Here is a 24,171-nt window from a genome sequence, read left to right as displayed (position 1 = left end):
AGATACCAAGCTAAAAGTATGCGACCTTTTGACAAAGGAAACCAGGGAGAGAGGTGTGGGTTCAAATGGGTGAACTCTCACCCACTATCCAAGAGATTAGGCAGTTCTAGAGACCAGCAAAGGCATGGGTCATGAGTGTGTCAAGCTAGATAAATGAGCCACGGAAAGTCAAACAAACCACCTGTTCTCTCCTTGAACATGGATCTGCCTATTTTCAGAATATGCCTTGAGAGTACTCTATTCATGCCTTTGCCTTTTCTTCTTCGTGCTCAAGAATTCCTTTCCTTCTGCACTCTATCCATCCAAATTCATTCATCTTTGTTTATTTTTTTATTTATTTTTATTTTTTCAGTAATGCGTACCCCCAACCTTGGGCTCAAACTGACAACCCCAAGATCAAGAACTGTATGGTCTACCTACTGAGCCAAACAGACACCCTAATTCTTCCATTTATCTTTGAAGATCTACCTTTTCCAGGTGGCAGTCAGCTTTCCCATAAACCAGTAGTATGCACTGAACATACTACATGTCTTGTTACTTAAGAATTTGCTATATGATGTGAGTATATGTGTACATGAGTGTATGTTTGTAGAAGCATTTTGAAGATGGAGTCACAAACATTCAGCTCCTGATTGCCTATAAGGTTATATAATTTATAATATTCATTCTCAATAGGTGGTCAACAGATAGTTCTAGAAGTAAATTAGTTGACTTTGTTTTTAAGCCCTGACAAATAAATAAAAGTAATTTCTCAGCCATTAAAATCATTAGAAGGAAGTATTCATACCATCAACATATTATCATTACCATTGCCATTTGTACCATCAACATATTAGAATGGTTGGGTGGCCAGTTGGTTTCCCAGTCGGTTGGGCACCCAACTCTTGATTTTGGCTCAGGTCATGATCTCACAGTTCCTAAGATTGAGCCTAGCATTGGACTCGAGTTGACAACACAGAGCCTGCTTGGGATTTTCTGCCTCCCTCTCTCTCTGCCCCTCCCTTGCTCACTCACTCTCTCTCTCAAAGAAAAGCCAAAATTGCCATATTAAAATTTTTAAATTAATAAGAGTTAGTAAAATGAATAATTCAATGTTTTAAAATAATATCATCTGAGAGATGGGGCAAGAGATACCATTCACAATAAGGAAAAATATATAAAATAGTTAAGAATTATATTCATGAGAAATGATTTGATCTACCTGGACAAAACAAAGCCCAAGAAACTATGAACTTTTCAGAAAGATATGATATAAAACTTGGGAAAATAGATATTTTAAATGCATACATTTTTCCAATTAGTTTATGGAGCTAAATAAGATAGTAATATAGGTGGCTGTAGAAGAAAAAAAAAAGAATCCACTCTAATTTTCATCTAGGGAGAAGACTGGGAAAAATATGGACGAATATATTCAGTAAAGGAAGAATAAAAGGAAAAAAAATCCCTACCACACAATTATTTTTTTTAGAACTATAATAATTAAGACAATGTGTTGCTGATATAAGAAAAAAAAGATCTCCTGGAATAGAATAGATAAAATTATACATAAAGATTTAATATTTATAAAAGAAACCTATGAAAACAATAGGGAAATAGTTTATTTAATCAATGACACTGAGGTAACATGTTAGGAATTTTAAGACAAAAATCTGTTTCAGACCTACAGCTCATGCTATAAACCAAAATAAATCCCATGTGTATTAGAGTGCTGATTTTTGAAATAACCATGAGAGCTAGAGAAGAAAATGTCTTAAAATTTAAACATATTGAGATGAAAATCAGATCTTAAAACAATGAAAAATTTTATATGTAACACTTAAAAGTTCTGAAATTCAGAAAAAATAGATTGACAAAAATAATTGCTGCAAATGGAATGATAAAACAAGAATATAATTAGAAAGAAAATCATCAGTGCTCCAATAAATAAATGACATAAAAATTTCGAAAAAGAGGGACTCGGTTAACAAAATAGAAAATAATTTCAGTACTTATTAAATAATGACCAAAAGTAAGGTTTTATTTTGCTTATTAAATTCCCCAAACCTTCAAAAATATATTGGTATACATAAATTGCTTATATACAAGTAAGGTTGTATTATTCTTTACAATTTGAAAGTATTTAAATTTAAAAGTTTTGAGAGCAAAACATATAAGAGGTAATCCCAAAGGAGGAAAAAGCCATAAATACACAAATGTTTATCAAGACATTAGTTAAACTAGTGAGGTAGAAATAAATACCTAGCAATTGGGAAAATGCTAATACTGTATGCACTGGAAATGATATTGATACAATCATTAATAGAACTATTAATAACAATAATTTGAAGCTTACACAGTAAAATAAAATATTTCATGAAATATAAAGTGACAAATACTCGAACTTTTTATGAAGAATGATTGCAACTTTCTAAAGGAATATGTGCATATCTGAAATTTATCTTGTTCATTTTTGTGGTATTTTTTTCCATTTTTACTATGAAACACTTTAACATGGCAGTTACATTTTTTAAATTAAACATAAACTAAGGCAGGGGCGCCTGGGTGGTTCAGTCAGTTAAGTGTCCAGCTCTTGACTTAGGCTCAGGTCATGATCTCACGACTCGTGAGTTCGAGCCCCGTGTTGGGCTCTGTGCTGACAGCTCAGAGCCTGGAGCCTGCTTCAGATTCTGTCTTCCTCTCTTTCTGCCCCTCTCCCACTCACATTCTGCCTCTCTCTCTCTCTCTCTCTCTCAAAAATAAACATTTTTTTAAATAAAGATAAACTAAGGTATACCAGCTAATTAATATTCATTTAAGAGTCCTTTAAAAAAAATTGTTTTTAAGTAGAATTCAAGCCCAGCACAGAGCCCAGTGTGGGACTTGAACTCACAACGCTGAGATGAAGACCTGAGCCAAGACCAAGAGTCAGATGCATTTAACTGACTGAGCCACACAGGCACCCCAACGAGTCCATTTTTCAACACCTTCACTATTTTTAGATATTACATTACTTTTTAAACTTTACTTATTTAGTTTTAAAAAATATTTTCAACTGTGATTTTTTTCTGTTTCTCCAATATTTAGTGTGGTGGAGCATCTGTTCATCCTAACTGGCATTTATTTTTTCTTCTATGACTAGACTGTTTACTTTTTGCCCATTTTTATTGGTATTTCGTTTATGGTTAAGTAGATGATTTTCTATACTAATGGTAAAAATAACTTGCAATATCTACTGTATTTTAAAGAGAGAGTGGGAGAGAGAGAGAGAGAGAGAGAGAGCACAAGTGAGGGAGAGGGGCAGAGGGAAAGAGAGAGAATCTGAAGCAGGCTCCATGCGGAGCCCACATAAGTCTCAATCCAATGACCCTGGGATCATAACCTGAACCGAAGTCAAGAGTTGGACACTCCACTGACTGAGCCACCCCAGTGCCCTGCAATATCTATTCTAAAAGGCTATTTTAAGTATGAAGACTGTTAGATTCTTAGTGTCATATGTTGATATCTTGATCACGGATTCATGTATAGAAATGAATGTCTCTATTGTTTTATAGTTTGTAAAGCATTTTCACATACATTATTTAATTTTATTTTTATAGGTTAGATTTCTATGGATTAAGCGTTAAATTGTTTATTTTCGGAAATGTCAAGTTCACGCCATTGTAAGCGTGAGGTTCCCGTGCTCTACTGCGAAGTTCTTCAGGGTCATAGTCAACTGAACTGGTTTCAAGGTGAAGATTCCACTGAGAAACTACATGATCCTTTGCAAAACCGTTTCCTCGGGCATTCTGTGGAAAAGTTCTCTTTGAAAACTGCGTGAGAAGTAAATCAGACAGCAGTATCTAACTGAAAATCCTTCGCAAAATTTAGAGAACACACCTCCTGCTTTACTTCTGACATGGTTCTGCACTATTCCATAAAAGACAGCTCTCAGAGGAAGCCCTTATCAATCATTTATTGTTTGCTGATTGCGATGTCCATGATTCGTTTGAAAGTCTTCTGTATGAAATATTCTAAAAATCAAGATTCTCTTGCAAATGCTACAGGTTCATGAAAACTAGATAAGGTAACCAGCTATTACTGAAACCTAAGGTGTTGGTTTCACGCTGAGATTTTCACAAAGGAATATCTGACCCCCACCCACGAAAAGACTTTTAAACAACTAGTCAAAGCTATCAGCACTTAGGACTGTTTTCTATCAGAACTAAGAATTAATAAATCTGTTTCATGTAGTGTCAAATGCATTATAGACACTCAGTAAGTACGTATGATATGATTAATACCGGAAAAAATATCTCACCCACTAGTCATTTTCCAGAAAGACTTTTAATGTTGTTTAGTTAGTTTCAAAACAAGTTTCTAATTTGATTTGGTATAATTCGATTTTATAATTATGTGCTTTACTTCTTAGCCTGGCACAATTACCTTTTTGATTTGTACATTATTCATGTGTGGCCCTGCTGGGTTTCTTAATTAAACTAGGTAAATGGTTCTCACTGAAATAGCACTCAGTTGAGAGTGTCTATATCCCACTGTTTATGCCTGCTTTCTTTCTTCTCTTAACTTCCCAAGTTAATCGCTATTTTAGTTTCTAGTGTAGGGTGGGATTGAGTCTGAGTCAAATTCTCACAAAAGAATTGAAAACCTCACTTTAATCCCCAGAACCTAGTAGAATTCCTTGAATTTGTGAAGAGGAAAATATGTTTATTTACGTATATAAGAAACGCAGAAGCTGAGCTATGTGGGGTTTTATCAATTAAAATGTCATGCTACCTGTGCGCCTGGGTGGCTCAGTCAGTTAAGCATCTGACCTCGGCTCAGGTCCCAATCTCACAGTTTGTGAGTTTGAGCCCTTCATCAGGCTCTGTGCTGACAGCTCAGAGCCTGGAGCCTGCTTCGGACTCTGTGTCTTGCTCTGTCTTTCTCAAAAATGAATAAACATTAAAAAAAGTTTTAAAAAAGTTGTCAAGAGAAAGAGAACATCTGCAAAGGAAGGCTGATGAGTTCTCAATTTAAAATAAATGGAGGGGTTGGGGCGCCTGGGTGGCGCAGTCGGTTAAGCCTCCGACTTCAGCCAGGTCACGATCTCGCGGTCCGTGAGTTCGAGCCCCGCGTCAGGCTCTGGGCTGATGGCTCAGAGCCTGGAGCCTGTTTCCGATTCTGTGTCTCCCTCTCTCTCTGCCCCTCCCCTGTTCATGCTCTGTCTCTCTCTGTCCCAAAAGTAAATAAAGATTGAAAAAAATTAAAAAAAAAAATAATAAATAAATAAATAAATAAAATAAATGGAGGGGCACCTGGATGGCTCAGTCAATTGAGTGGCTGACTTCAGCTCAGGTCATGATCTCGTGGTCTGTGAGTTCGAGCCCCACGTGGGGCTCTGTGCTGACAGCTCGGAGCCTGGAGCCTGCTTCGGATTCTGTGTCTCCCTCCCTCTCTGTCCCTCCGCCATTCACGCTCTGTTTCTCTCTCTCTCTGTCAAAAATAAAAACATTAAAAACTTCTTTAAATAAATGGAAAAAATTAGAAACATCAGACATTATGGACCTAATGATGTCATGTAATACGAAGTGATTAACATCATCTAAATTTTAATACCTGAAAACAGGAACCATTGTATTCTAATTGAACTTCTAGATTTAATGACCAGAGAATAAAAACATACTAGAGATAGACAAGCAAGTTAAGTACATGAAAAAGCAATCACCCAAAATCAGGATATGGCCATTCTATAACACAAAAGACCAGGTTTCTCCAGACAAGGGAAGGAAGAGGAAATTTTAGTGAAAAAATTAAACAAAAGATTTAAGATACCTAGCAGACAAATATAATATGTGGACCTTGTTGAAGCTAAATTGAAACAAACTGGCTAGATATAAAGCTTTCCTTGGGAAAATTAAAATTTGAACATATCATTGATATTAGATAACTAAAGAAATAATGATATTTCTCGTAGATGGAAACATAGATACATTTTTCAAATTCCTTATCAGAGCTGCATATGTATGGATGAAATGATGTGACAACTACAATTTGCTTTAAAATATCTAGTCAAAAACGTAGGAGGCAGAGAATAAAATAAAATAAAAGAATCATTTCATATTGTTTTTTGAAATTGAGTGACCAGTATTACACAGGTGCTCATTTGGTATAGTTTTTACCTTTTGAATAATTTTTAGATTTTTCACAAAAAAAATGTTAAAAAGTAAAGATAGTAAAATTCTCCCTGTTCCTTTTTACCTGTCTGAAATCACATTATTAGAATTTCTAGTTGGTTTCTCATTGTATTTTCTGTTTCTCTGCTAACATTTTCCATCTTTTCATTAATGGTGAACATATTATCCTTTATATCTTTATTTATTTTTTAAATGTTTTTATTTATTTTTGAGAGAGAGAGAGAGACAAAATGCAAGCAGGGGAGGGACAGAGAGAGGGAGAGGCAGAATCTGAAACAGCTCCAGGGTCTGAGCTGTCAGCACAGAGCCTGACGCAGGGCTCGAACTCACGCACCACGAGATCATGACCTGAGCTGAAGTCAGACGCTTAACCCTGCTGAGCCACCCAGGCGCCCCAGTCCTGTATATCTTTAAACACCAAAGGAATAGCTGCTTTAAAATCCTTGGGAATTCCAACACCTCTTTTACCTCAGACTTGGTCTCCATCATTTTGTTCTGTTTTATTTCGTTTTTTGAAGAATTTTAAAGTGATTTGTGTGTCACTTACCTTTGAATTTTATGTTGAGCTTTGTCAATGTTACATTGTAAAGACTCTGGATTCCGTTATATTCTTCTGAAGAATCCATTGGCTTGTTAGTTTTAGCAATTAATTAATTTGGTTGGACTGAAAAAGCAAACTTTGTCCATTCATCTGCTCCAATCTCATGCCAGCCTTGTATCCTTATCAGGATTCTGTTCTGTGCCTGGTTCAAAGATGTGGGCATGGTTTTATATGCCATTTGGGAATCCTCCCTCACACTCTCCTTTTGAGAACTCTCCCTCTCTTTTAGTGACTTTGGTTGCCTTTAACTCAGTATTTTGGTTCTTCAGGCCTGGAAGCCTGCAGGATTCTTATTAGAGTTTTAACCACTCCATAAATCAGCAACTTCAGCCTGCTTGGGATTCTAACAGTCACACAAATGGCAGAATCTCCATATACCATTTCCTTCTTCCAAATGTTGACTTACCTCTAAAATTTGCCTGTTTTTATTTTCTATTCAGTTATTCATATCGCTTAAACATTTTTATCCATTTGTTGTTGTTATCTATTGTAGTGCCAGGTTTGTTTGGAACTTTAGTTGACATAATACACACACACACACACACACACACACACACAGGGGCATGCGATTACTTAAGACTAAAACAAAGTAATAAGGGTGTAAGAATATTAAAATGCAGGGGACATGGATGGCTCAGTCAGTGAAACATCTGACTCTAGATTTCATCTCAGGTCATGATCTCCTGGTTTATAAGATCGAGCCCCATATGGGGCTCTGCACTGACAGTATGGAGCCTGCTTGGGATTTTCTCTCTCTCCCTCTCTTAATGACTCTCCTCTCTCTCTCTCTCTCTCTCTCTCTCTCTCTCTCTCTCAAAATTAACATCAAAAGAAGAATACTAAAATGAATAAGAATAACATCAGAGAAACTAAAAAATATATAATAAGTAAAATACCATTGTACTGGTGAAGAATGGATGTTGGAAGAAAGAAAAATGTTACGAAAGTTCTTATTTGTCACAGATATGATCAAAAAAAGAATATTAAAATGCATAAGAATACCATGAGAGAAACTAAAAAATTATAGTAAATAAAATAACGATTATACTTTTATTTTTTATTTATTGTTTTAACATGAAATTTATGGTCAAATTGGTTTCCAGACAACACCCAGTGCTCATTCCAACAGCTGCCCTCCTCAATGCCCGTCACCCACTTTCCCCTCCCTCCCACCCCTAATCAAGCCTCAGTTTGTTCTCAGTTTTTAAGATTCTTTTATGGTTTGCCTCCTTCCCTCTCTGTAACTTTTTTTCCCCTTCCGCTCCCTGTTAAGTTTCTCAGGAACCACATAAGAGTGAAAACATATGGTATCTGTCTTTCTCTGTATGATTTATATCACTTAGCATAACACTCTCCAGTTCCATCCATGTTGCTACAAAAGGCCATATTTCACTCTTTCTCATTGCCAAATAGTATTCCATTGTATATATAAACCACATCTTCAATATCCATTTGTCAGTTGATGGACATTTAGGCTCTTTCCATAATTTGGCTATTGTTGAAAGCACTGTTATAAACATTGGAGTACAAGTGCCCCTATGCATCAGCACTCCTGTATCCCTTGAGTAAATTCGTAGCAGTGCTATTGCTGGGTCATAAGGTAGATCTATTTTTAATTTTTTGAGGAAACTCCACACAGTTATCCAGAGCAGCTGCACCAGTTTGCATTCCCACCAACAGTGCAAGAGGGTTCCCGTTTCTCCACATCCTCGCCAGCATCTATAGCCTCCTGATTTGTTCATTTTAGCCACTCTGACTGGCATGAGGTGATATCTCAATGTGGTTTTGATTTGTATTTCCTTGATGAGGAGTGACGTTGAGCATCTTTTCATGTGCCTGTTGGCCATCTGGATGTCTTCTTTTTTTTTTTTTTTAATTTTTTTTTTCAACGTTTATTTATTTTTGGGACAGAGAGAGACAGAGTATGAACGGGGGAGGGGCAGAGAGAGAGGGAGACACAGAATCAGAAACAGGCTCCAGGCTCTGAGCCATCAGCCCAGAGCCTGACGCGGGGCTCGAACTGCGGGACCGCGAGATCGTGACCTGGCTGAAGTCGGACGCTTAACCGACTGCGCCACCCAGGTGCCCCTGGATGTCTTCTTTAGAGAAGTGTCTATTCATGTCTTCTGCCCATTTCTTCACTGGATTATTTGTTTTTCGGATGTGGAGTTTGGTGAGTTCTTTATAGATTTTGGATACTAGCCCTTTGTCCAATATGTCATTTGCAAATATCTTTTCCCATTCCATTGGTTGCCTTTTAGTTTTGTTGATTGTTTCCTCTGCAGTGCAGAAGCTTTTTAAATTCATGAGGTCCCAATAGTTCATTTTTGTTTTTAATTCCCTTGCCTTTGGAGATGTGTCCAGTAAGAAATTGTTGTGACTGAGGTCAGAGAGGTTTTTTCCTGCTTTACCCTCTAGGGTTTGTTTTTTTTTTTAATTTTTTTTTCAACATTTATTTATTTTTTGGGGGACAGAGAGAGACAGAGCATGAACGGGGGAGAGGCAGAGAGAGAGGGAGACACAGAATCAGAAACAGGCTCCAGGCTCTGAGCCATCAGCCCAGAGCCTGACGCGGGGCTCGAACTCACGGACCATGAGATCGTGACCTGGCTGAAGTCGGTCACTTAACCGACTGCGCCACCCAGGCGCCCCTATCCTCTAGGGTTTTGATGGTTTCCTGTCTCACATTCAGGTCCTTCATCTATTTTGAGTTTATTTTTGTGAATGGTGTAAGAAAGTGGTCTAGTTTCATTCTTCTGCATGTTGCTATCCAGTTCTCCCAGCACCATTTGCTGAAGAGACTGTCTTTTTTCCACTGGATACTCTTTCCTGCTTTGTCAAAGATTAGTTGGCCATACTTTTGTGGGTCCAATTCTGGAATCTATTCTATTCCATTGGTCTATGTGTCTGTTTTTGTGCCAATACCATGGTGTCTTCATGATTACAGCTTTGTAGCAGAGGCTAAAGTCTGGGATTGTGATGCCTCTTTTTGGTCTTCTTCAATATTACTTTGGCTATTCAGGGTCTTTTGTGGATCCATAAAAATTTTAGGGTTGCTTGTTCTAGCTTCAGGAAGAATGCTGGTGCAATTTTGATTGAGATTGCATTGAATGTGTAGATTGCTTTGGGTAGTATTGACATTTTTTTTTTTTTTTTTTTAACGTTTTTATTTTTGAGACAGAGAGAGACAGAGCATGAATGGGGGAGGGGCAGAGAGAGAGGGAGACACAGAATCGGAAACAGGCTCCAGGCTCTGAGCCATCAGCCCAGAGCCCGACGCGGGGCTCGAACTCACAGACCGTGAGATCGTGACCTGAGCTGAAGTTGGCCGCTTAACCGACTGAGCCACCCAGGCGCCCCAAGTATTGACATTTTAACAATATTTATTCTTCTAATCCATGAGCATGGGATGTTTTTCCATTTCTTTGTATCTTCTTCAATTTCCTTCATAAGCTTTCTATAGTTTCCAGCATACAGATCTTTTACATCTTTGGTTAGGTTTATTCCTAGGTATTTGATGATTCTTGGTGCAACTGTGAATGGGATAAGTTTCTTTATTTGTCTTTCTGTTGCTTCATTGTTAGTGTATAAGAATTCAACTGATTTCTGTACATTAATTTTGTATCCTGCGACTTTGCTGAATTCATGAATCAGTTCTAGCAGACTTTTGGTGAAGTTTATCAGGTTTTCCATGTATAATATCATGTCGTCTGCAAAAAGTGAAAGCTTGACTTCATCTTTGCCCATTTTGATGGTTTGATTTCCTTTTGCTGTCTGATTGCTGATGCTAGAACTTCCAACACTATGTTAAACAACAGTGGTGAGAGTGGATATCCCTGTCGTGTTCCTGATCTCAGGGGGAAAGCTCTCAGTTTTTCCCCATTGAGGATGATATTGGCTGTGGGCTTTTCATAAATGGGTTTTATGATGTTGAAGTATGTTCCTTCTAGCCCGACTTTCTTGAGGGATTTTACTAAGAAAGGATGCTGAATTTTGTCAAATTCTTTTTTGCATCGATTGACAGGATCGTATGGTTCTTATCTTTTCTTTTATTAATGTGATGTATCACATTGATTTGCGAATATTGAACCAGACCTGCAGCCCATGAATGAATCCCACTTGATCATGGTGAATAATTCTTTTTATATGCTGTTGAATTCAAGTTGCTAGTATCTTGTTGAGAATTTTTGCATCCATATTCATTAGGGATATTGGCCTGTAATTCTCTCTTTTTTTGCTGGGTCTCTGTCTGGTTTGGGAATCAAGTAATGCTGGCTTCATAGAACGAGTCTGGAAGTTTTCCTTCCTTGTCTATTTTTTGGGACATCTTGAGAAGGATAGGTATTATCTCTGCTTTAAATGTCTGGTAGAATTCCCCAGGGAAGCCATCTGGTCCTGGACTCTTATTTGTTGGGAGATTTTTGATAACTGATTCCATTTCTTTGCTGGTTATGGGTCTGTTCAAATTTTCTATTTCTTCCTGTTTGAGTTTTGGAAGTGGGTGGGTGCTTAGGAATTTGTCCATTTCTTCCAGGGTGTCCAGTTTGTTGGCATATAATTTTTTGATACTATTTTCTAATAATTGCTTGTATTTCTGAGGGATTGGTTGTGATAATTCCATTTTCATTCATGATTTTATCTATTTGGGCCACCCCCCTTTTGTTTTTGAGAAGCCTGGCTAGAGTTTTATCAATTCTATTTATTTTTTCAAAAAACCAACCGTTGGTTTCATTGATCCGCTCTACTGGTTTTTTTTTTTTTTTTTTTTTTTTAGATTCTATATTGTCTATTTCTGCTCTGATCTTTATTATTTCTCTTTTTCTGCTGGGTTTGGGGTGTCTTTCCTGTTCTCCTTCTATTTCCTTCAGGTGTGCTGTTAGATTTTGTATTTGGGATTTTTCTTGTTTCTTGAGATAGGCCTGGATTGCAGTGTATTTTCCTCGTAGGACTGCCTTCGCTGCATCCCAAAGCGTTTGGATTACTGTATTTTCATTTTCATTTGTTTCCATATATTTTTTTAATTTCTTCTCTAATCGCCTGGTTGACCCATTCATTCTTTAGTAAGGGGTTCTTTAACCTTCATGCTTTAGGAGGTTTTCCAGACTTTTTCCTGTGGTTCATTTCAAGTTTTAGAGCATTGTGGTCTGAAAGTGTGCATGGTATGATCTCAATTCTTTTATATTTATTAAGGGCTGTTTTGTGGCCCAGTATGTGATCTATCTTGGAGAATGTTCCATGTGCACTCAAGAAGAAAGTATATTCTGTTGCTTTGGGATGCAGAGTTCTAAATATATCTGTCAAGTCCATCTGATCCAATGTATTTTCTTTAAATTTTTGGATATGTTTTCTAGTAGCTGCTTTGAAATTTCCTTCTGCTATATACAATATCTCTACCTATTGTGAGTCAATTTATATTACTGATTTTTGGTTTTCCTGAGTTTGTGTCACAGTCTCCTCTTTCTTTGTATGTCCAATGATATTTAGTTGAAAATCAGACATTATATAAAATTCTTTGTAGTAACTTTGGATTCTTCTGCACTTCTTTTGAGTGTTGTTCACCTTTCATTTGTTTGAATATGCTGTTAATTTGTCTCAACTCAAACTGTAAACTGTATCTCTTCTGTTGTGTACAGTTGTTGACATATCTGCTTCAATATCTATGTTGTTTTTCTTTTTTAGTTTCCTGGCATTTTCTCCTGGGTCTGCATAATTTAGCATGCAGCCAAGGATTTGGGCAGAATTTATACCAGATTTTGGGACTCATTTTCTCTGTATACAATTTTCTAGGAAGTCTCCCCTACAGTTTTAGCTTCTCAGCCAGTCTTAGTTTCTATCTTTGGAAATCTAAATTTTTATACATCAGCTTTCTGCCATTTGACCTTCACATGATCTGAGGAATGCATTCAATGAAATTAGTAGAAAAAGATTACTTTGTGCAGCAATCTCTTTCAGGATTAGGTTCTGCTCTGGTCCCTGTATTTTTTTTTTTTTTAATATGAGGCATAGAGTGTTTCTAACTTGGCAGGTTTTTTTTTTTTAACTGATGAAAATTGTGTGTAACAACATTATGAGGAGAGGGACCATCATTTTCTTTAGATTCTCAGGGAGGTTTGTGACACAGAGAAATAATAAGAACCACAGTCTTAACCAACAGTTAGATTCTAGATGTGTTTTTACATTTCATTTATAATGATGCCGCTCAAGTAGTTTTAGTTATTCCTTTAGAGATAATCCAAGTAGATTTGAAACTACTTTTATTTGACAAATTTCACTAAAATATTAAAAAATATGGGAGTAAAAGCATAATTGCCCTCAAGGCTGCAATCTCTCCTTATTTTTGATTATCTGAATGCCCATATGTATATTTTTATTCATCTCTGTTCCAAGAATGAATATGGTAAAAAAAAACCACAGAAGTTTGGATTTTGCATTCCAGTCTCCTATTTTCCAAAAAAGAAAAAGGATCAGTACTCTACATTAAAAGATATGAGAATCTTCTTTATGTACATGGTGACATAGTGGTAATAAAATCTTAGTTTTGCTAGCTGACTTTAGGCACTGAATGCAATATGCTTAGTCTGATTCAACACAATGGAATGGAACAGATTTAGTGTTTCCCTCAAAGGTTATGTAAAAGATTCATTTTAATCTCCCTAAACAAGACCACTCCATTCCATTTTAAAACTTGAAAGAATCAGCCCAGGTTTAAAAGTAGCTATATATACAACTCACATTGAACCCATATTATTTAGTAATTGGATTTTGGAGAGTTTACTTACTTATAAACAGGCAAACAAAAGTATTGATTCTTTATTTTAAAAATATCTGGCCCTATTCCATAAATTGTGAGGTTAGAGCTGTATTTTCTATTATATTGTGACTGGCTACTTTTATTTATTTATTTAACACTTTTTTAACATTTTTATTTATTTTTGAGAGACAGAGTATGAGCGAGTAGGGGCATAGAGAGAGACACACACACACACAGAATCTGAAGCAGGCTCCGGGCTCTGAGCTGCCAGCACAGAGCCTGACACGGGGCTCGAACCCGTGAACCATGAGATCACGACCTGAGCTGAAGTCAGACGCTCAACTGACTGAGCCATCCAGGTGTCCCTGGCTACTTTCATTCATTTACTTATTTTATGATATCAAAACCTATTCTGAAATGTCAGAGATTCTTCAATCTAGTGTAGTATTTAAGCAACAAGTAAAAAGGATAGATTGCCAAATACACTGTCATAATTATATTGTATGTGCTATGCTTACAACAAGCACAAGGGATGTGGGATGACATTAAAGAGATAGTGAAGAATATTAGGGATACACGTAAAGGGGAGAATACCCCAGAAATGATTATTCCATGATTGCAAATGGGTGATAAAACTTTTGTTTTTGCATGACTAGGAATGGATGATAGGGTCTGTCAGAATGAATTTGAACAGAATTATATGTCATTTTTAGTGAAATGGGAGGCATTCAATATGTTTAGGTACTACCTTGAGGTATAAGTGGTGGGAGGCTGAAGAATTTAGATGGGACAAGATTATGAAACGTTTACAGCCTAGTGGGGGTCCATGACCATTAAGAATTTGAGATATTTAAAAAATAAAATAGTAAAACAATTTTAGAATCTCATCTTCCATACAATTTCAAGATTGGCTTACATGATGAAGTGAAGAGAATGACACAATCTTTAGCTTAAAATGCCACTGCTAACAATTTATGGGGAATATTAAAGGGGGTATTTGAAGAATCAAAGAGTTAATCCATATTTAACATGCTACTTCAGTGGGTTTTTTCATCTACCAAGTGGCTTTAAATACATGTAATATCTTTATTGAATTCCCTCTAATTCCTTTGATTCTTGTCCTCAGATGAGATAAGGATTAAAACTGTTAGAAGAGAATCTAGGGGTGCCTGGGTGGCGCAGTCGGTTAAGCATCCGACTTCAGCCAGGTCACAATCTTGCAGTCTGTGAGTTCGAGCCCCGCGTCAGGCTCTGGGCTGACGGCTCGGAGCCTGGAGCCTGTTCCTGATTCTGTGTCTCCCTCTCTCTCTGCCCCTCCCCTGTTCATGCTCTGTCTCTCTCTGTCCCAAAAATAAATAAACGTTGAAAAAAAAAATTAAAAAAAAAAAAAGAAGAAGAGAATCTAGATGATGTCTGGAGAAGAATAAAGGAGAAAACTAAACAAATCATTCATAGCCTCTACTGGGATGAGATTAGTATCAAGATAATGATCCTGCTTTTACAACTTAGAAACCCTATCTGCAGTCCTGAGTCCCTTACCTCCCAGGAACTCCAAGAAGCCTCTATGGAAGTAAGCAAGCTATATTCTTCACAGAGAAGAGCCATAGCAGTTGCACGAGAAGTGAAGTGCTCCAGATATAAGATTGGCTATTTCATTTGTTAAAACTAAAAGGCAGGGGCGCCTGGATGGCTCTGTCAGTTAAGCGGCTGACTTCAGCTCAGGTCATGATTTCGCGGTCCGTGAGTTGGAAACCCGCGTCGGGCTCTGTGTTGACAACTCAGAGCCTGGAGCCTGTTTCAGATTCTGTGTCTCCCTCTCTCTGACCCTCCCCCGTTCATGCTCTGTCTCTCTCTGTCTCAAAAATAAATGTTAAAAAAATTTTTTAAATACTAAGAGGCAGCCTCTGGAATGGGAGAAGATACTTGCAAATGACATATCTGATAAAGGGTTAGTATCCAAAATACATAAACAACTTAGAGAACTTAACAACCAAAAAACAAATAACCCAGTTAAGAAATGGGCAGAAAACATGAATAGACACTTTTCCAAAGAAGACATCCAGTTGTCTAACAGACACATGAGAAGATGTTCAACATCACTCATCATCAGGGAAATACAAATCAAAACCAAAATGAGATACCACCTTGCACCTGTCAGAATAGCTAAAATTAACAACATAAGAAACAGGTGTTGGCAAGGATGTGGAGAAAGGGAACCCTCTTGCATTGTTGGTGGGAATGCAAATGGGTGGATCCACTCTGGAAAAGAGTATGGAGGCTCCTCAAAAAGTTAAAAATAGAACTACCCTGTGATTCAGCAATTGCACTACTAGGAATTTATCCAAAGGATAGAAAAACAAGATTCAAAGGGGTACATGCACCCTGATGTTTGTAGCAGCATTATCTATAATAGCCAAATCATGGAAACGGCCCAAGTGCCCATCGAATGATAAATGGATAAAGAAGAGGTGGTATATATATAAAACATAATTATATAACTTATATATAATATATGTGTACACCATATACATATATATATTATACATATATATAATATATGATATATATAATGTATGATATATATATATATATATATATTGGCATTTGCAACGATGTGGATGGAACTAGAGTGTTACTATGCTAAGCGAAACGAGTCAGTCAGAGAAAGACAAATACCATACAATTTCACTCCTATGTGGAATTTAAGAGATAAAACAGATGAACATACAGGAGAGGGGGAAAGAGAGAGAGAAGGCAAACAAACCATAAGGGACACTTAACGACAGAGAACAGAGGACTAAGGGGGGAAGGTGGGCAGGGGAATGGGCTAGATGGGTAATGGGTATTAAGGAGGGCACCTGTGATGAGCACTGAATGCTGTATGTAAGTGATGAATCATTGAATTCTATTCTGAAAACTAATATTTCACCATATGTTAACTAGAATTTAAATAAAAATTTGAAAAGAAAAAAAAGAACATTAATAAAAAAGGTTTCAGTGGTCAAAAATAGAGATAAGGAATCCATTTCAAGAAGACTAGCACTAAAAATGTGGAACCTGTATTTTTAACGTTAATTTATGAGTCTTAGAAGGTATTATGCATGATGCTGTGGTTAAAATTCACAAAAAGCTCTTTTCCAAATTAAAAAAAATGAAATCTTACCTGTATTACTAAAAAACGTTGGGGCGCCTGGGTGGTTCAGTCAGTTAAGAGTCCAACTTCAGCTCAGGTCATGACCTTGTGGTTTGTGGGTTTGAGCCCCACGTCGAGCTCTGCGCTGACAGCTCAGAGCCTGAAGCCTGCTTCAGATTCTGTGTCTCCCTCTCTCTCTGCCCTTCCACCACTCATTCTCTGTCTCCATCTCTGTCTCTCTCTCTGTCTCAAAATAAATAAACATTTAGAAAAAAATTTTTTAAGTGTGGATATATATGTACATACACATATATATCTCCATGCTTTTAGATAGACAAAAGTATATATAAATATATAAATAATTAATACAAAAGCATATGTAAATATATGCACATGTAACCTATTATATTAATATTTAGCATATAATTTAATAGTAGCATTTAATATTTATAAGTATTAATATTTATTATACACCAAGATTTTTAGAAAAAAGTATATATAAATATGAAAATATTTAGAATTAAATATTAGTAGTAAATATATAATCAAATTAATATATTGATCATATATATAAATTTTAAACATATTAGTATATATTAATATACATTCATATAGAAAACTATACTAAAACTATACCAAAGTGCATACACACGTACACACCTTTGTCCCTTTTCTATAACAAGCAAAAGACAGAGTTACAGACTTATATAGAAAGTAGGACACGTTTTCATCGGGAAGCAAAAACATAAAATAAATAGCCTCTTCTTGTATGAATCCTACAGAACAGCTAAAGGCTGACTACTGAACTCCCCCAGTTACCTTATTATGGGTGGACTCAGCAGTTCATTTTATGGTCATTGTTTTCATTGCCCCTTTCCACAAACGTCATAATTGCACTGATTCATGATACCCGCAATTGTCCAATTTGGGGGAACAAGCAGTGTCATTCATCACCTTTTATTTCCACATATTGCAACCACTGATTTCAGTCACTGAGGGAGTAAACAAGGAGAGTCACGGTCAGTCAGCCTCAGGCAAACGGATTTGGGAAGAACGTAATGAGTTGGTGAAAAGGACAAACTGACTTCACCTTCCCATTAATAAAATATTTGTCCATTTCTTTTCTTTATATAGAATTGTGTGCATGTGAACCAATCTGCAGCAAAACTCCTGGTTTGGAGATAGTACTGAAACTAAAGTATATTTAATTGTTTAACAGACAACTGCCATACATATGTATTCTAATGCATTTTTTTCTCACCAAGATTATTAAATTACTAGGTTGCTACCATTTAAAATCAATCTAATGTTCTTACTACCTTCCATCAGAAATCAGTGGAAGGGGGGAAAAAAAAGTTACAGAGAGGGAGGGAGGCAAACCATAACCAAAATTTTGGTTAGAGGTAAAAAATTAGGTGGTCCTTAGCACCCAAGAAGAAGAAGAAAGGATATCTCTTTCCTGACTTAGGTGAGAAAGAACATGTAGATAAATGGTTATAATATGAGAGCATTTGATCCTGAAGTCAAGATATGTTGGGTCTCCCTTCCAAAAACAATTTTCTACTAAAAACAAGCAGTCAATATAAATGTGTGCAACAACATTGGCAAGTCATTTTTCTCTTTTAAATTGAGAATCTTTATTCATTCTCTCTGACTAAGGAATCCTTATAGATGAATTTTTTTTGTACAAATAATGTAGGCAGAAAATATATTTCTGGAGGTATTCCTGATAGTGGTACTTATAATAGAAATAAATTTGGAATAATCACAAAATCCTAAAAAGAATAACAGTTATATTCACTTTGCTACAAACACAAGCTAGAATACTATACTACAATTGAAATTGTTTTTGTGATAAAATTTGAAAATATGCGACAAACATTAGCTCATAAAGTTAAATACAAATACACAGTTAAATAGTTAAAGAACTCATCCTATATGCACACAGTACAATGAATACACAAATTGTGGAATATTTAGAAAAGGGAATCTTATGCAAAAATGTATATAAACTGTGGTTACATGCAGTGAAATAGATAAAATTTATTAGCATAAATTTAATAAATTTAATATTGAGCAAAAGAAGCACAAAGTGCATACAGTACAATGCCATTACGCAAAGTTAAGCAACAATGTTACTTGGAGATATGCATGAACAGTGAAAGCCCAAATGAACAAGTACAAGGAAAGACATGATTATTGCAAGGTCAAGACAGTGATTACCTCCAAAGAAGAACAAACAGGAAACGATCAAGAGGTAAATCACATTAAGGGCTTCTGGGAGGTTAATATTACCTTTTTTCTTCACCTGGGTTGTGGTTACAGTGATGAGTCTTTCAAATTAATTGTTTTCTCTACTTTTATATCTAATGTGATATATTTTATAGTAATAAGTGTTTTTAAAAGGAATTCAGAATCCCTAATGTTTTTCCAACTCTGGAGAAATAGAAAATAAGACTCGAACTAAGATTTGAAGAACAGATAGAATTAACACAAATAAAGGTAGGATGAAAGGAATTACCAAAGATACACAACTGCATGGCCCAAAGGGAAGGCAAAACAGACAAGTTTGGCTATATTGATGAGTATATGAAGGCAATTGGAGGGTATTACGCTAAGTGAAATAAGTCAGGCAGAGAAAGACACATACCATATGTTTTCACTCACATGTGAATCCTGAGAAACTTAACAGAAGACCATGGGGGAGTGGAAGGGGGAAAAGAAAAGTTACAGAGAGGGAGGGAGGCAAACCATGAGACTCTTTAATACTGAGAACAAACTGAAGGTTGACGGGGGGTGGGGAAGAGGGGAAAGTGGGTGATGGGCACTGAGGAGGGCACCCGTTGGGATGAGCACTGGGTGTTGTGTGGAAACCAATTTGACAATAAATCATATTTATTATAAATTTAAAAAAAGAAAGAAACTTTTTTTTAAAAAAAAAGGGAAATGAAGCTGAAACATTACAGGCAAAAGAAACCCCTGAACACTAAGTAAATTGGTTACAATAGGAGTAAGATAATGGAGTTTTATTTTTTTTTAAGTTTATTTATTTTTGAGACAGACAGAGACAGCATGAATGGGGGCAGGGGCAAAGAAAGAGGGAGAGAGAGAGAGTCCCAAGCAGGCTCTGTGCTGTCCATGAGGGACTCACAAAACTGAGATCATGACCCAAGCCAAAACGGAGTCAGACACTTAACCGACTGAGCCACCCAGGGACCCCCAAGACAATAGTGTTTTATGTGAGTAAAAAACTTGGATTAATCCTTTGCTTTCCCTATGACCTGTGGGCAAAATCAGTATCATCCCAATATCCCTAAACCACTAGGATATAGAGCAGGCATGGTTGAAACAACTTCGGTATTTCCTCCTTCCAGGCCTGAGAGCAGTTTCATATATCCATTTTCCAATTCCACCGAGTTTTCAATCCACCAGCTCCTATGTATCCGGGTCAGTAAGTCTAGAGTCCTAATTGGTTCCTGTATGCTGTCATTTTGATAGTTCCTATTCCAACCAAGGCCCTACAGTAGTTGAGCCTTTCAGATTATAATTGCATAATTCAGATTTCCTGCCAGCACTTGCCATACCTAGTTCCACATCCCTAGTAGAACACATGGAATTTAGTGCTGAATATAGCTTACCTTTCAGTACAATATGTCTTCATCTCCCTGACTGCCCCCGGTATCCAGGTCTGCTGGCCAGTTAAGGAACGCTGCCTAGTGCCTTCTCCTCAATTAGCCTGCCGTTGGAAGTGTGGACAAATTTCATAATTTATTTGTATCTGGATTTCCAACTTTAAGAATAGAAATGACACTTGTTCAACAAATAGAAATGGATATGAAAATCAACTGTTGTCTAGGTAAATTGATGTTATCACATTTCTTTCCTAATTTTAGGCTAACAACATTACTCCTGACCATGGTGGAAATGTTGAATAAATGTATGTTGCAATTATCAAGTATTGAGTAATTTTTTTAATAAAGAAATATGCTTTCATTTTTCAGGAGAAATGAAGTCATACTTCCCCTAGACGATTAACAAAAATTACCTTTGAAATATATGATCGGAGTATAATTGCTTGATAAGAGATGAGAAAATTTAAAGAGTAATTTCCAGTGGCCTGAAATGTTCTATTCATTATTGTGATGACTCATAGACACCATTTGCCTTTCCCTTAAGAATGAAGAGTCTCCACAGCAGAAAACAAAAAACAAAAACAAAACACCAGGAATGCATTTTTTAAAGTCTTGGGTATTCACATTTTAGTTACATAAATTATTTCTTGATTTAAAAAAAGGAATCCACAGCCTTTTGTTTTCAGATACTTTGTTTTTAACGTCTTTTCCCAGTAAAACAATCATAGAGGAGGGTGGTGCAAAGCAATTAAAATAGCTTTGGTTATAAATTATCCCTCCAGAGACTATGATTTGTAGTGATACATCTGTTTTCACAAATAACGATTGCCATAACATTGCATTACTGAATTCTCTTCTATGTAAATATTTGTTCCAGCCCAACTTATCCTGAGTTACTCCCACTAAAGCTGCCATTGATGTGTGCTCCTTAGAAACTTGAGTTTTTGCTATGTCTCTGTTCTCTAGTGCTTTGATTGTTGCATAAGCCTGTGCATAATTTAAGGGATTTGTCAATTCTTAATTATTGTGTTTCATCTGCTGCATATTATTCAAGTATAATGCTTTGCCTCTGGCTGTTTTCTGTGTACAATTGTAAATCAATTCTGATTTCTAAATGGGAATAGAAGAAAGCATCTACCTGTATTTACTTATGTATTTGTATTAGACCACAATCGTTGACTGCAAATAATTGCAAGTATTCGGTCTAGTTCAACTAAAGGAAAAAAGAAAAAGGAATTCGGGCAATCTTCAAGGGACAGGAAATATATCAAGACCCTTGAGGGAATTCCCAACTTTCTTTACAAACATGTCTCTGTGAAAACTGGCTCTTTCGGCTTCAAAATGCACATAGGAGAATATGGATGCTCCACTCTCCTGAGTTCGTGCAGAATTAAATTTATTGTTTCTTGTTCTGTATCCTCAGTTTTCAAGAGAGGGAGAGATGTTGCCTCAACCTCTTCATGGTCCTTACAAGGAGTCAAAACAAATGTAGATGCTGGGAAGCAGCCCCTTTAGAAAAGGATGGGAAATGGTTTTCTATAAGGAGGCCATTTTATATATATATATATATATATATATATATATATATAAAATATATATATAGTTAAATATATTTCTTAAATATATTTAACTATAAGCTGTCTTTTTTTTAAGTTTATGTATTTATTTTGAGAGAGAGAGCACGCAGGGGAGGGAAAGAAAGAGAGGGGGAGAGAATCCCAACTGGCCCCATGCTGTCAGCGCAGACCGCAATGCTGGACTCGAACTTGTGAACCATGAGATCATGACCTAAGCCAAAATCAAGAGTCCAAGACTCAAACCACTGAGCCACTCTAGCTGTCTTTTCTAAAATAAGCCTTTTGTTTCTTGAAATATATACCTATACTCTCAGTACTACCTTTGGCCTTAATTTGAATCCAGATCTAGAATCTGCCTATGAGCCTAGATAGATATATTTTGTAATAATTAGTCCCTTTAGGAGAACACACAGAAGACGTTCTGATCTACTCTGTGATTCAGAGGTAACTTTGGCATGTACAACGTGGAGCTCTTCAAGGCTGTTGCTTCAACTCTCATACACAGGCTCACTAAGCAGGTAGACAATTTGAAGCAAATGCCAGGAATGTGTGTTACAAGGAAGCTGTGTGATTATTAGGCAAAAACAATGTGCAATTCATTCCTCTTATTAATGAGCCGTTTCCCCTTCAGGCAAATTATTTCGCCAATGTATGATCATGAAGGGCTTCAATCAGACCTTCTTGCAAATTGGACATATTGCTGGACAGATGCCATTGACTTAGAAATGCACACAAGGCTTTTTCAGTAGAGCTTTCTCACAAAGCAACCTGGAGAGAGAACACACAATTCCATCAGTCCCAGATTATCTGATGTTAAACTTCAGAAGATTTCCTTATGGGACCAAAAAGACAAGAAGGTATTTGGGCAGTAGAGGAAAACTAAGACTTAACAGAGAAGAACAAAGTCAGAGATGAATTTAATTAGTGGCGGGAGATATTGACAAGACATATAGTACAGAAAAGAGAACTTAGAAAGATTATCCTCTTGAACTTTTTTTTCCCATTTCTATAAAATCTATTGTTAAAGGCAGAACATTGAGAAAGATGTTGTCCGTCATCAGTACGGAAGAGTAATCCTACTGAAAAAGCTTGGTTTTGTATGTACTCTTTAAACATACCAGAGCATATTTAAAGCAAACATATTCTAATGGATTAAAATTCTTATGTCACATGAGCAACAGGATAAAGTTAAGAAAATCATCTTCTTTCCTGTGATTCCAAAATTATCAGACATTTTTAAGCAAAGTATTCTCTTTGTTGTAACACCATTTAGAAGATGGGAAATGGATGGCAGTCAGGTGAACTTGAAAGAAATACCTGAAATTTTACCAGTGGGGGGAAAAATATCACAGTATTACAATACCTCGAAAGGAGAAGAAGACAGGGAAAAGGGGAGGGAGGGAAAGGGGGGAAGGGAGGGAGGAAGGAAGGAAGGAAGGAAGGAAGGAAGGAAGGAAAGGAGAAAGGAAGAAAGGAAGGAAGGAAGGGAGGGAGTATGGAAAGGGATACTGAAAATCTTACATTATTTCTATGAGAAGTCCCACAACCAATATTAATTTGGCTGCTTCTCCCTTTACTCTGTCCCATTTTATAAGATTTTATGGCTTTAATCACCTTAGGGAAAGAAGTACAATAAAAGTGCTTTGTGATTTTCTAAATACACAGACTCTCCTAATTCCTGTGAGATCTCCATCAGGATTTTGGAGTAGAGACCGCGACTACTTTATGAAAAGTATCCACTAAAGAGAGTTCGTTTGTTATTTTGATGATTATGACCAGCACTACCGTGTGCCAGAAAGCATTAAGGTGCTAAACCACAAAATGAACAGTGTTTAATACGTGCTTTGGCGGTCATGCAGATTCAAATTGGGTTAGTTAACTCAGATTGCATTTTACCCACATCTTTCATCCTAAAATTCTGTCACTGTCACCACTGAGGTATAAAATACCCGTTTTTCAGCTCATAGGCGTTTCAGGGTTACCTCAAGGACAATGTGTAAATATTTGAATGTCCAGTGCAAAGAAGCCAACTTCCTTCCCTGCACCCCAACAACCTCACTCCGGGACAACATAAAGGAGAAGTGACCCCACTCTATTCTGGCACAATTAATTCTCTGACTGAGAATTAATTCCCAGTGAAATGATGGTAAAAGGAGATGTGTCAACAGTAACATTTTATCTTTCTCCTGTGTGGTGTTATTACGGCCGGGAGATCACATTGGATCCAATCTTCCCAAACTCGGAGAAACATTTGCCACAAGAACTGTGTTATCTTCCTACCTGGCCTGGATTTTGTAGAACCAGAATCCTTGTTATGGGCTCTGCCAC

The sequence above is a fragment of the Prionailurus viverrinus genome, chromosome D4, assembly GCF_022837055.1.
Source record: "Prionailurus viverrinus isolate Anna chromosome D4, UM_Priviv_1.0, whole genome shotgun sequence".
NCBI classification, from domain to species: Eukaryota; Metazoa; Chordata; class Mammalia; order Carnivora; family Felidae; genus Prionailurus; species Prionailurus viverrinus.
This window is presented reverse-complemented; position numbering follows the sequence as displayed.